The sequence below is a fragment of the Sus scrofa genome, chromosome 1 (assembly GCF_054392235.1).
Source record: "Sus scrofa isolate SSC_HxYL_T2T_F1_AM1 chromosome 1, Sscrofa_HxYL_maternal_Yorkshire_Landrace_v2.0, whole genome shotgun sequence".
In the NCBI taxonomy this organism is placed as follows: Eukaryota; Metazoa; Chordata; class Mammalia; order Artiodactyla; family Suidae; genus Sus; species Sus scrofa.
Window position 1 is genome coordinate 172,402,262 of NC_139383.1, and position 10,463 is coordinate 172,412,724.

At 38.9% G+C, this 10,463-nt stretch overlaps 1 long non-coding RNA gene across 6 annotated transcripts in view; it reads right to left on the reverse strand.

The window, feature by feature from the left end:
- The window catches only part of LOC106509065 (uncharacterized), a 70,320-nt gene extending 59,905 nt beyond the window's left edge, over positions 1–10,415 (reverse strand). For 3 of the 6 annotated variants that reach the window (XR_014816475.1, XR_001306290.3, XR_014816456.1), the window contains exons 1-2: positions 9,971–10,415; positions 7,220–7,313 (exon numbers count right to left, since the gene is read on the reverse strand). This is a non-coding gene — a long non-coding RNA (uncharacterized LOC106509065). Of the gene's footprint in view, positions 1–2,667; positions 2,741–5,453; positions 5,481–6,727; positions 7,314–9,970 lie in introns of those variants that run through there. The other 3 variants (XR_014816473.1, XR_014816464.1, XR_014816476.1) reach the window with 2 other exon arrangements.
- Positions 10,416–10,463: the final 48 nt, after the last annotated feature.

Consider the following 10,463-nt stretch of genomic DNA (forward strand, 5'->3'; position numbering starts at 1 on the left):
GATCTGAGCCACATCTGAGACCTACATAGCTCACGGCAACGCCGGATCCTTAACCCACTAAGTGAGGCCAGGGATCAAACCTGTGTCCTCATGGATGCTCCTCGGGTTTGTTAACCACTGAGCCACAACAGGAACTCCTGGTTGACTTTCAATCTTTCATTTCAACCTTCCTCCTTTTGAACAAAGCCTCGGACTTTGGTTAGATATTCACCCCTCATACACATAGCCCATGTGACTCAGGGGAGCTGACCCCCCTCTTTAGCAACTTGGATAGACCATGATTTGTCTAAGCCAGTGATTCTCAAAGTGTGGACCCCAGACAAACAGCATTAGAATCATCTGGAATTGTTAGCAATGCAAATTCTTGCATCCTGGCTTCAATGTAGTATGTAAACTAGAAATGTTGGCAGTGAGGCTCCCCAGGTGATTCTGAATCCCAGTAAAGTTTAAGAACCACAGTTCTTAACCAAACCTGGTAATCCCAGTAACTAACTGATTCAGTGCATGATCTTCCCTTGGCTACTGCTAATGTTCCAGAGATGTACATGTAACCTCAGGTGATGTCATCAAATGAAGGGCAGGAATTTTATTCCCAGGTTAGAAGAGAGATTTTCTCTCTCTCATGGAACACAAGGAAGGAACTGCCATCTCAGAACTTGGAGAGAAGCCTGCAGACAAAGTCAATGCAGGCAGAGCCACGAACATTTCCAAGATGCAAAGCAGAGCCTGGCTGTACCTTCCTGCACCCAGTCCTACCAACCTCTCACTCCCGGATCTATGTGATAACAGTTTCCCCTATCATTTCAGCCACTTCAAATTGAGTTTTTTAATTCTTAACAGCCTAAAGCTAAGGCATCTAACTTATTAAAATATGTATAATAATTTTTCTAATTGTTTCAGATTAAATCTGAAGTCTCCCACGAGGTTGTACTCCTACAACCTTGCCTCTAGTATAGTGAAGCACTCAGGTCTGATGAGGGAATATGAATAATGAATATGCATGCATGCATGAATAAATAATCACATTTAAGGAACAAGCAGACAATATCATTTTCATTACTCTTATCAAATGCAATTGATTCAAACTCATTATGATTTTCCAAAAATAGTTAATCCACGAATGCAAGCAAAAAACTGATATGTAACCTTAGTTTTAACACCATTTTTACTGCAACTACATGAAATCCTTTCCAGCCAGCTTAAGCTAAAAATAAGGATTATCTTGTAGAATTCTAGGGCTACTGAAGTGTCCCATGAACCTCAGATTTTACCCCTGACTCTTTGCTAACAAAAACGTGTTGCCTTTGGTGGAGGGGAGTGTTTGAGAATTCCCATTTCTCTATATACTAGCCAATATTTGATATTATTATACTTCTAAATTTGTACTAGTGTGATGACTAGGAAATGGTATTTCTCTGATTTAATTCACATTTCTTGGGATAAACACTTCAACATTTATCTCTTGGCAATTCAGATTTCCTCTTGGTAGTATGCCCTATTCTAATCTTTAAAAAACAAAAAAAACAAAAACAAAAAACTAGGTTGTATGTTTTTTCGTACTGATTTCAAGAAGTTTTTTGTGTTCAAGATATTGATCCCTTGCCAGATTTATGCATAGAGATTATATTCCTTTTTGTTTGTTTGTTTGTTTGTCTTTTTAGAGCTGCACCCTTGGCACAGGGAAGTTCCCAGGCTAGAGGTAGAATTGGAGCTGTAGCCACCGGTCACAGCCACAGCCACACCAAATCCTAGCCACATCTTCAATCTATACTATAGCTCACAGCAACACCAGATCCTTAGACCCACGGAACGAGGCCAAGGATCGAACCTGAGTCCTCATGAATACTAGTCGGGTTCATACCACTGAGCCACAACAGGAACTCCAGAGATTATATTCTTGCTGTGTGTGATATCTTCTTCCACTTTGTTTAGCATGTCTTTTGTTGAATAAAAGGTTTTTGTGATTTTACAGTAGGTGAGTTTACCAATCTTTATGAGTTGAGCTTTTGTGTTTGAAATATTCTCCTACACTGAAGTCATAAATAGATTCACTTACATTTTCTTCTAAAAGATTTATAATTTTGCTCTTTCACATATAGATTTTTAATTCACCTGGAATTTAATTCTGTATAAGACAGGAAGAATCCACTTTATTTTTTTGTTTCAAATAAATTTCTAATTTTCCCAGCACCATTTATTGACTAGTCCAACACATTTCTAATGCTTTGTAATACAAAATGTCAGTGTTCCTATACATGTGTTGTATGGGGTGCTTTATTCTGATCCATTAGACTATTTAGCCCTGGCCAGTAACACCCCATGTTAATTATAAAAATTATAACAGTGGAGTTCCCGTCATGGCTCAGTGGTTAACGAATCTGACTGGGAACCATGAGGTTTCGGGGTCAATCCCTGGCCTTCCTCAGTGGGTTAAGGATCCGGCGTTGCTGTGAGCTGTGGTGTAGGTTGCAGACTCGGCTCAGATCCTGCACTGCTATGGCTCTGGCGTAGGCCGGTGGCTACAGTTCCCATTAGACCCCTAGCCTGGGAACCTCCATATGCCATGGGTGCAGCCCTAGAAAAAGACAAAAAGACAAAAATAAATAAATAAAAATAAATTTAAAAATTACAACAATTAGATAGTAGAGTTCATAACAATCTACCTACCAGGAAAAAAAAAATCCATCTTCTTTGTCTTGTTTTTCAAAATAGTCTTGGTCAGCTTTGGCCTGATGCTCTTCTGTGTGAATTATAGGATAAGCTAGTCAAGTTTTACTTTCCTCATTATTGGAATTTATTTTAATTTATAAATTAATGGAGAGAGAAGTGAGATGTTTACCATTTAAGTCTTCTCCAACATGAGCATAGTATATTTCTCTATTTACTTAGGTCTTTCAATACCTAAAATGCTTTTCTTAAAGGTTTTGTACATTTAAAAATTAGATTTATTATTTGGCCACCTATACTTTTTGTTCTTATTACAAGTAGCATTTTTTTCCTATTTTCTAACAGGTTATTACTGGGTGAATAGGAAGGTAACTCTCTTCTAATAATTAGAATTCTCTTGAGTTTTCTGTGAAGAACATATAATAATATAATGTACAAATAAGAATAATTTTTCCCTTTCATTCTAATTCTTTTTTTTTCCATTTTCTTGAGCTATTACATTAGTAAAACCATCAATACAATAATAAATAATACTAAGTAATAAAGGTAAGAATAAGACTCTTTTTCTTATTTCTTATTTCTTATTTCATAGAAATGGCTTCTAAAATTCTATCATTAAGAATAATGTTTGCGGAATTCCCATCGTGGCTCAGTGGTTAATGAATCTGAGTAGGAACCATGAGTTTGCAAGTTCCATCCCTGGCCTTGCTCAGTGGGTTGGGGATCCGGTGTTGCCATGAGCTGTGGTGTAGGGTGCAGACGCGGCTCGGATCCCTCGTTGCTGTGGCTCTGGCTTAGGCCAGCAGCTACAGCTCCTATTAGACCTCTAGCCTGGGAACCTCCATGTGCCACTAGAGCAGCACAAAAAATGCCAAAAAGACAAAATAATAATAATAATGTTTGCTGCAGGTTTTTGATCAGTTTTACCAGGTCACAGAATTCTTTTTTATTCTTATTAAATTGCTAAAACCTCTTGTTATTAAGAGTATCATTTGATGGAATTACTTTCTGCATCTACTGAGATATTATCATTGTTTAATGTGGCATATTACAATAATAAACTTCCTAATTTTGAAGTATCTTTGAATTCTGGGATGATAGAGATGATTTAATCAATGATTCATGTTCATCCCTTAAAATAAACCTACCTAAAGAGACAAAAGATCTGTACTCTGAAAACTGTAAGATGCTGATGAAAGAATTCAAAGATGACACAAACAGATGGAAAGACATACCATGCTCTTGGATTGGAAGAGCCAATATTATCAAAATGACTATACTACCCAAGGCAATCTAAAGATTCAATGCAATCCCTGTCAAATTACCAAGGACATTTTTCACAGAACTCAAACGAAATATTTTAAAGTTTGTTTGGAAGCAAAAAAGGCCCAGAATAGCCAAAGACATCCTGAAAAAGGAAAATGGAGCTGGAGGAATCAGGCTCCCTGACTTCAGACTATACAACAAAGCTACAGTGATCAAAACCATATGGCACTGGCACAAAGACAGAAATATAGATCAGTGGAACAGGATAGAAAGCTCAGAATTAAACCCAGGCACCTACAGTCAACTAATCTACTACAAAAGAGGCAAGAATATAATGGAGAAAAGACAGCCTGTTCAATAAGTGGTGCTGAGAAAACTGGACAGCCACATGTAAAAGAATGAAATTAGAACACTCCCTAACACCACACACAAAAGTATACTCAAAATAGATTAAAAGACCTAGATATAAGGCCAGATACTATACAACTCTTAGAGGACAACATAGGCCAAACACTCTCCAACAAACAACAGCAACATCTTCTCAGATCCACCTCTTAAGAGTAATGACAGTAAAAGCAAAAACAAACAAATGGGACTTAATTCAACTTCAAGGTTTCCGCACAGCAAAGGAAACCCTAAATAAATTTCCTAATACTGAGGTATCTTTGAATTCTGGGATGATATAGATGATTTAATCAATGATTTTTGTTCATACCTTAAAATTCATAGTAAAACTTCACTCAGTATAACAACCTGGGTGAAAACCACTTTGAGAAAGTGGAAAGGTTAAAGCAACATTATTTCTCATGAAATATTAATTTATACATTGGTCAAAACTGTCAGAAATTTCTTAATGGAGTTTTTTTTGTTTGTTTGTTTGTTTGTTTTTGCCTTTTTGCCTCCTCTAGAGCCACTCCTGCGGCATATGGAAGTTCCCAGGCTAGGGGTCTAATCGGAGCTGTTGCTGCCAGCCTACACCAGAGCCACAGCAAAGCGGGATCTGAGCCGGGTCTGTGACCTACAGCTCATGGCAACGCCGGATCCTTAACCCACTGAGTGGGCCAGGGATCAAACCCACAACCTCATGGTTCCTAGTCAGATTTGTTAACCACTGAGCCACAACGGGAACTCCGAGTTTTATTTATTTTAATGACATATCGTAACTATAATAAGCGGAAGTACAATGTTGTTTTAAGGATCAAGGCAACTATCTATAATTATCAGCATATACTTCTCCTAAATAATTAATAAGCTAAAATCTCTAAAAATATTTGCTTTTTGAAGTAGGTTCAATGTGCTGCTGTGATTTTGCTTAGCAGACCTTTCCATCTTAAATTACATAGTGGTAAATTTCAGCCCAACTCTGATTTGAGTAAAATATATGATGACCTGAGTTATTAGAGTTTGAAATAATACGGTTTTACTGTGTGCTTGCTGTTTTGGAGAGAGGAGAGGAAAACCCCCCCTCTTCCTTCCTTCCTTCCTTCCTTCCTTTCTCTCCTTCCTTCCTTCCTTCCTTCTTTTCTTTCTTTCTTTCCTTTTTAGGGCTGCACCCATGGCATATGGAGGTTCCCAGGCTAGCCGCTGGTCTATGCCACAGTCACAGCAATGAGGGATTGGAGCCGAGTCTATGACCTACAGCAAGCCGGATCCCCAACCCACTGAGCGAGGCCAGGGATTGAACCCACATCCTCATGGATCCTAGTTGGGTTCATTAACTGCTGAGCCATGAAGGGAACTCCCCTAATTCTGACGTAAATAACTTAAAGCATTTATTTGTCAGGGAGATTTGCACTGCTGGAGAATGTTATTGACAAATCATTCTCTTTCCAGCATCATCTTGCTACAAGTGCCACAACTTTGAAAGAATGAAATAGAAAAATCCTTTACTTACTGAGCTAGCCAGTAGCTGATAAATTTTTATTGCCTCATATGTCACTGAGATTTCTTTGAGCTTCATTACCGAATATGCTCTAGCATTCCAAATGTGTGCAAAACACTTTACCACTAGGGAATGGGTTTTAAAACTCCTAAAAGCTCTGGTTCAATTTTTATTTAATATAAAGTAAAGGGGGTGATATTCCCTATCTATATGCATTGTCCCTTTTTTAGATCTAAATTTGGCTTGCAATTTAAATGTTTTGCTTAACCTGCCTTTGACCTTTGTCATTTTGCATTGGGAAATCAATATCTACAAATATTTATTCTGTGGTCAAAAATGGTGCAGGATATCATTGTTCAGGTAAGTACATTTTCCTCCCTTCTCCAAACACTTCTTTCACTTTTCTTTTGCTTTCTGTTCTCCTGCCTACTTTTTCTTCCTTTCCTCCTCACTCCTTAACTGTACCTTGCATTTGTCAAAGGAAGGGAAGATAATGTTTTGCCCATTGGAAGTATAAAGGGTCATACTATGACTGACCTTTTCATGTACAAAGAAAGTTAAACAGTTCTGTTGTATAGAGAACAACATATCCTCTTTCAAGTGTCAGATCTTTTTACATTTACCAAGATGTAATTTACATTTCACATTTTACCCAAAATACCTCACATTTTGGTAAAAAAATTCCAAATTAAAAAGATATATATTAAAGGTTGGAATGGGGGCAGTTAGTCTATCCAAACATTGCAAGATCAAGAAAAGTATCTTTGCATACACTGATTGCATACAACAAATATTATTCGATAGCTTATAGTTACCTAAGCCACATATGACATATTAGTACACAGATAACTTATGTCAATAAATACTGTGCCAAATACAGCATCATTCTTCCTTCTCTGCTCCAACCTAAACTGCATCCAAAGTAGTTCTTTTTTTTTTTTTTTTTTTGTCTTTTGTCTTTTTAGGGCTGCCCCCTCAGCATATGGAGGTTCCCAAGCTAGGGATAGAATTGGAACTGTTGCTGCCAGCCACAGCCACAGCCATAGATAGCAATGCCAGATCCGAGCCGTGTCCGCGACCTACACCACAGCTCACCGCAACACTGGATCCTTAACCCACTGAGTGAGGCCAGGGATCAAACTCACAACCTCATGGTTCCTAGTCGGATTCGTTTCCACTGTGCCAAGATGGGAACTCCCAAGATACCTATATTTCATTCACTGACTAAAAGGTAATCATGAAGAAATTAAACTGCAAATTTAATTACAATTGGCAAATTCTTTAGCACTATTGACTATATCATATGTAATACAATTAAAATAGACCAAGTTAATCATACTAACTCTGCACTTTCCAAATCTGTGGCATGACTCTGAGGTTATTCATAAACTATCTGCTACTTACCTCAAAGACTTCAGGCAGTTTATGTTACTATCAAGTCACTGGTACTTCAGGGTTCACTGTCCAAACCTGACTGCACTTGGGTGCGTTTTCTTACCTTAAGGAGAAAATAAGAGATGGGAAGAGATGGAGTGTGCATTCTGATGAATGCAACCGTGATGTGCCTGATTTTATGGGGCTGAGTTAGGCTTCTCTTTGCTGTCAGTGGAAGAGTGAAAAAAAGACCACCAGATAGCTCATGTTTATTGGGAGCTACTGGATTCCAGGTGCTGAATTCTCTCTAAAATGGAAAACCTAAAATGGAATAGGTACTGCTAGTAAACTCTCTTATGTAGATGAGGAAAGCAAGCTTTAGAGAGGCTAACCACCTTGCCCAAGACCACACTCTGGGGAAAACCAGGAGTCACTCCCGAGCTGATTGACTCCAAAGCCTTTGTGCTTCATCACTGATTTATAACTGGTGAAAACTTAGAGAAGAGATTTTAAGATGTCCAACATGTTATTTTAGGAAAGACAGTCGTGTACATTGACAAAGAAGACTGTTTCTTATACATGAAAACAAAAGAGCAAAATAAATAAAAACACTGGGTTAATTTCCCATTAAATGAGTGAATGTATCTTAATCACCCAGAACAGTGCCTGATACATAGTAGCACTCAATGCCATCAGTTAGGTATCAGTTAGGATTGCAGGTAGCAAAGACTGAAAACAATGGCTGAAATGAGTGAGAGTTTTATCTTGGAAGATAAAAAGTCTTGAGCTAGGCAGACCTCACCTGACAGAGGGGCTCAAGAAAATTGTTCAAGATGGGGCTCCTCTGGTTTCCTGGGCCATCATTCTTAGTGGTCATAAGGTAGCAGATGCTTTCCAGGCATTGCATACACATTTCAGGCAGGAGGGACAAATGGGGAAAAGAAAAGCCTTCATCTAGTGAGGGTTAGGGTTTGGGTTAGTTTTATTTGGGAAGTGACTCTCTCAAGTATTTCTACCTACCTCTCATTAGGCCCAGCAGGCTAGAGAAACAAATATTTCAATAAGCTAATGTGTTGTATAAAATAAGCTACAAGGATATATTGTACAATACAAGGCATATAGCCAATAGTCTGTCATACTATAAATGGAGTACAACTTTTAAAAATTGTGAATCACTATATTGTACACCTATAACTTATACTGTACATCGACTATAGTCAATAATTAAAAAAAAAAAAAAGCTAACATGGAGTTCCAGTTGTGGCTCAGTGGTAACAAACCCAACTAGTATTCATGAGGACACAGGTTCGATCCCTGGCCTCTCTCAGTGGGTTAAGGATCTGGTGTTGCCATGAGCTGTGATATAGGTCGCAGACGCAGCTGGGATCTGGTGTTGCTGTGGCTGTGGCGTAGGCTGGCAGCTATAGCTCCAATTTGACTCCTAGCCTGGAAACTTCCATATGCCATGGGTGTAGCCCTAAAGAGACAAATAATAATAATAATAATAATAATAAGCTAGTATGTGCAGAGTGCTTAGTGCAGTTTCTGGCATATAGAAAGCATTCATTATGTATTTTCCATAAAGATTAATAACATTTCTTTAACAAATATTTATGGATTCTTCACTCTTTTCAAGGTACAGAGCTAGTTCCCACAGAGATGAAAGAACTAAAGCTAAAAATGGTTAAATTCTCTCTCTCTCTCTCTTTTTTTTTTTTTTTTTTTTTGCTTTTGGGGCCACACTCTCGGCGCATGGAAATTCCCAGGCTAGGGGTCAAATCGGAGCTGGGCTGCTGGCCTATGCCATGGCCACAGCCACAGCCACACAGGATCCAAGCCGTGTCTGCAATCTACACCACAGCTCATGGCAACATCAGATCCTTAAACCACTGAGCAAGCCCAGGGATCGAACCTTCGTCCTCATGGATGCTAGTCAGATTCGTTAACCACTGAGCTATGATGGGAACTCCTAAAATAGTTAAATTCTATGGACTGAAAACCCTGGAGAGCCTGGGGCAATGACCCACATATTCTATACAGACAATAAATATTTGTTCCTACTGTTGCTGAGGTGGTATGAGGAGTGTACTTTCATTTAGATACATCTGAAAAATGAAGAGTGGAGAGCCATAACTTAAAGATTTGATATTTGACAACCAGAAAGAGATTTAATAGTAATGGTTCATGAATCTGGAGATGAGAAGTTGGGAGGTTAATGAAAAATAATTAAAATAATGTGGGCATACAGTTCCTAGGGCAAGTGTGGTACTCATGGCCCCATTAAAAGCTAATGAAATAAACCATTTAAATCATACTTATTCTCAGATTTTTTAAAAAATTAAGACATTTATGAAAACAAAACTCTGGATGATCATTAATACTTTGACAATATTTTTCCTAGGTAAGGAAAAGAATCCTCTTTAAAATGCAAACCTTGTCGAATCAGAGAACAATACTATTTTTTTTTTTTTCTTTTTTGGCCACCTTCACAGCATGATTAAGTTCCAGGGTCAGGGATGGAACCTATGCCACAGCAGTGACCCCAGCCGCTGAAGTGACAAGGCTAGAGCCTTAACCCGCGGGAGCCACAAGAGAATCTGTAACAACAGTATCTCCAGGGTCCAGGTTCTATTGGTTCCTCCCTTCATGGCACATAATTCCTCTTATCAAAACTAAACAAAAATCAGTTTCATTTGAATCATTATTGCTATGGTTTTAAAAATTGGAAAGCTATTGGAATTACATTTTGAGAAAGGTAAAAGTTTAGTAATAAATTCATACCTGATTCAACACCAACAAAAGGATCCTAGGTCTCTCCAGCCCTGTGGATCGCTGGTTCCAGTTTGAAATGCCCTAACACAAGCTGGTGTAGCTCATTGGGCTGGGACTCTTAGTGTTCAGATTACGCTTCATTTCTAGAAAGACTGGCTTCTGCAAAGCCCACCTAATGAAAACCAGCTACTGAACAATTGGTATCAGGTCGAAAGGAATGCCTAGGTTTATTATGACCAGGGTGGACTGATGTGGTGTGTCCACAGCTGTCAGAGCTCAAGAATTCTAAGGTATATTAAGAGATACGAAAAAGCTCTTGCAGGTAGGCTTCGGGTCACCTCCTCCACTACTCCACGTCACATGGCAAGGGAACGCTGGAGCCCCTTTCCCGCCCTGGGAGAGGAGAAGAGAAGCACGAGGACCTTGACGCCCCGGGCCCGGTCCCCTATTACGTGGCCACGCCCCCAGATACTCCGTTTTCCCAGGTCGCCAGGATAGCAAA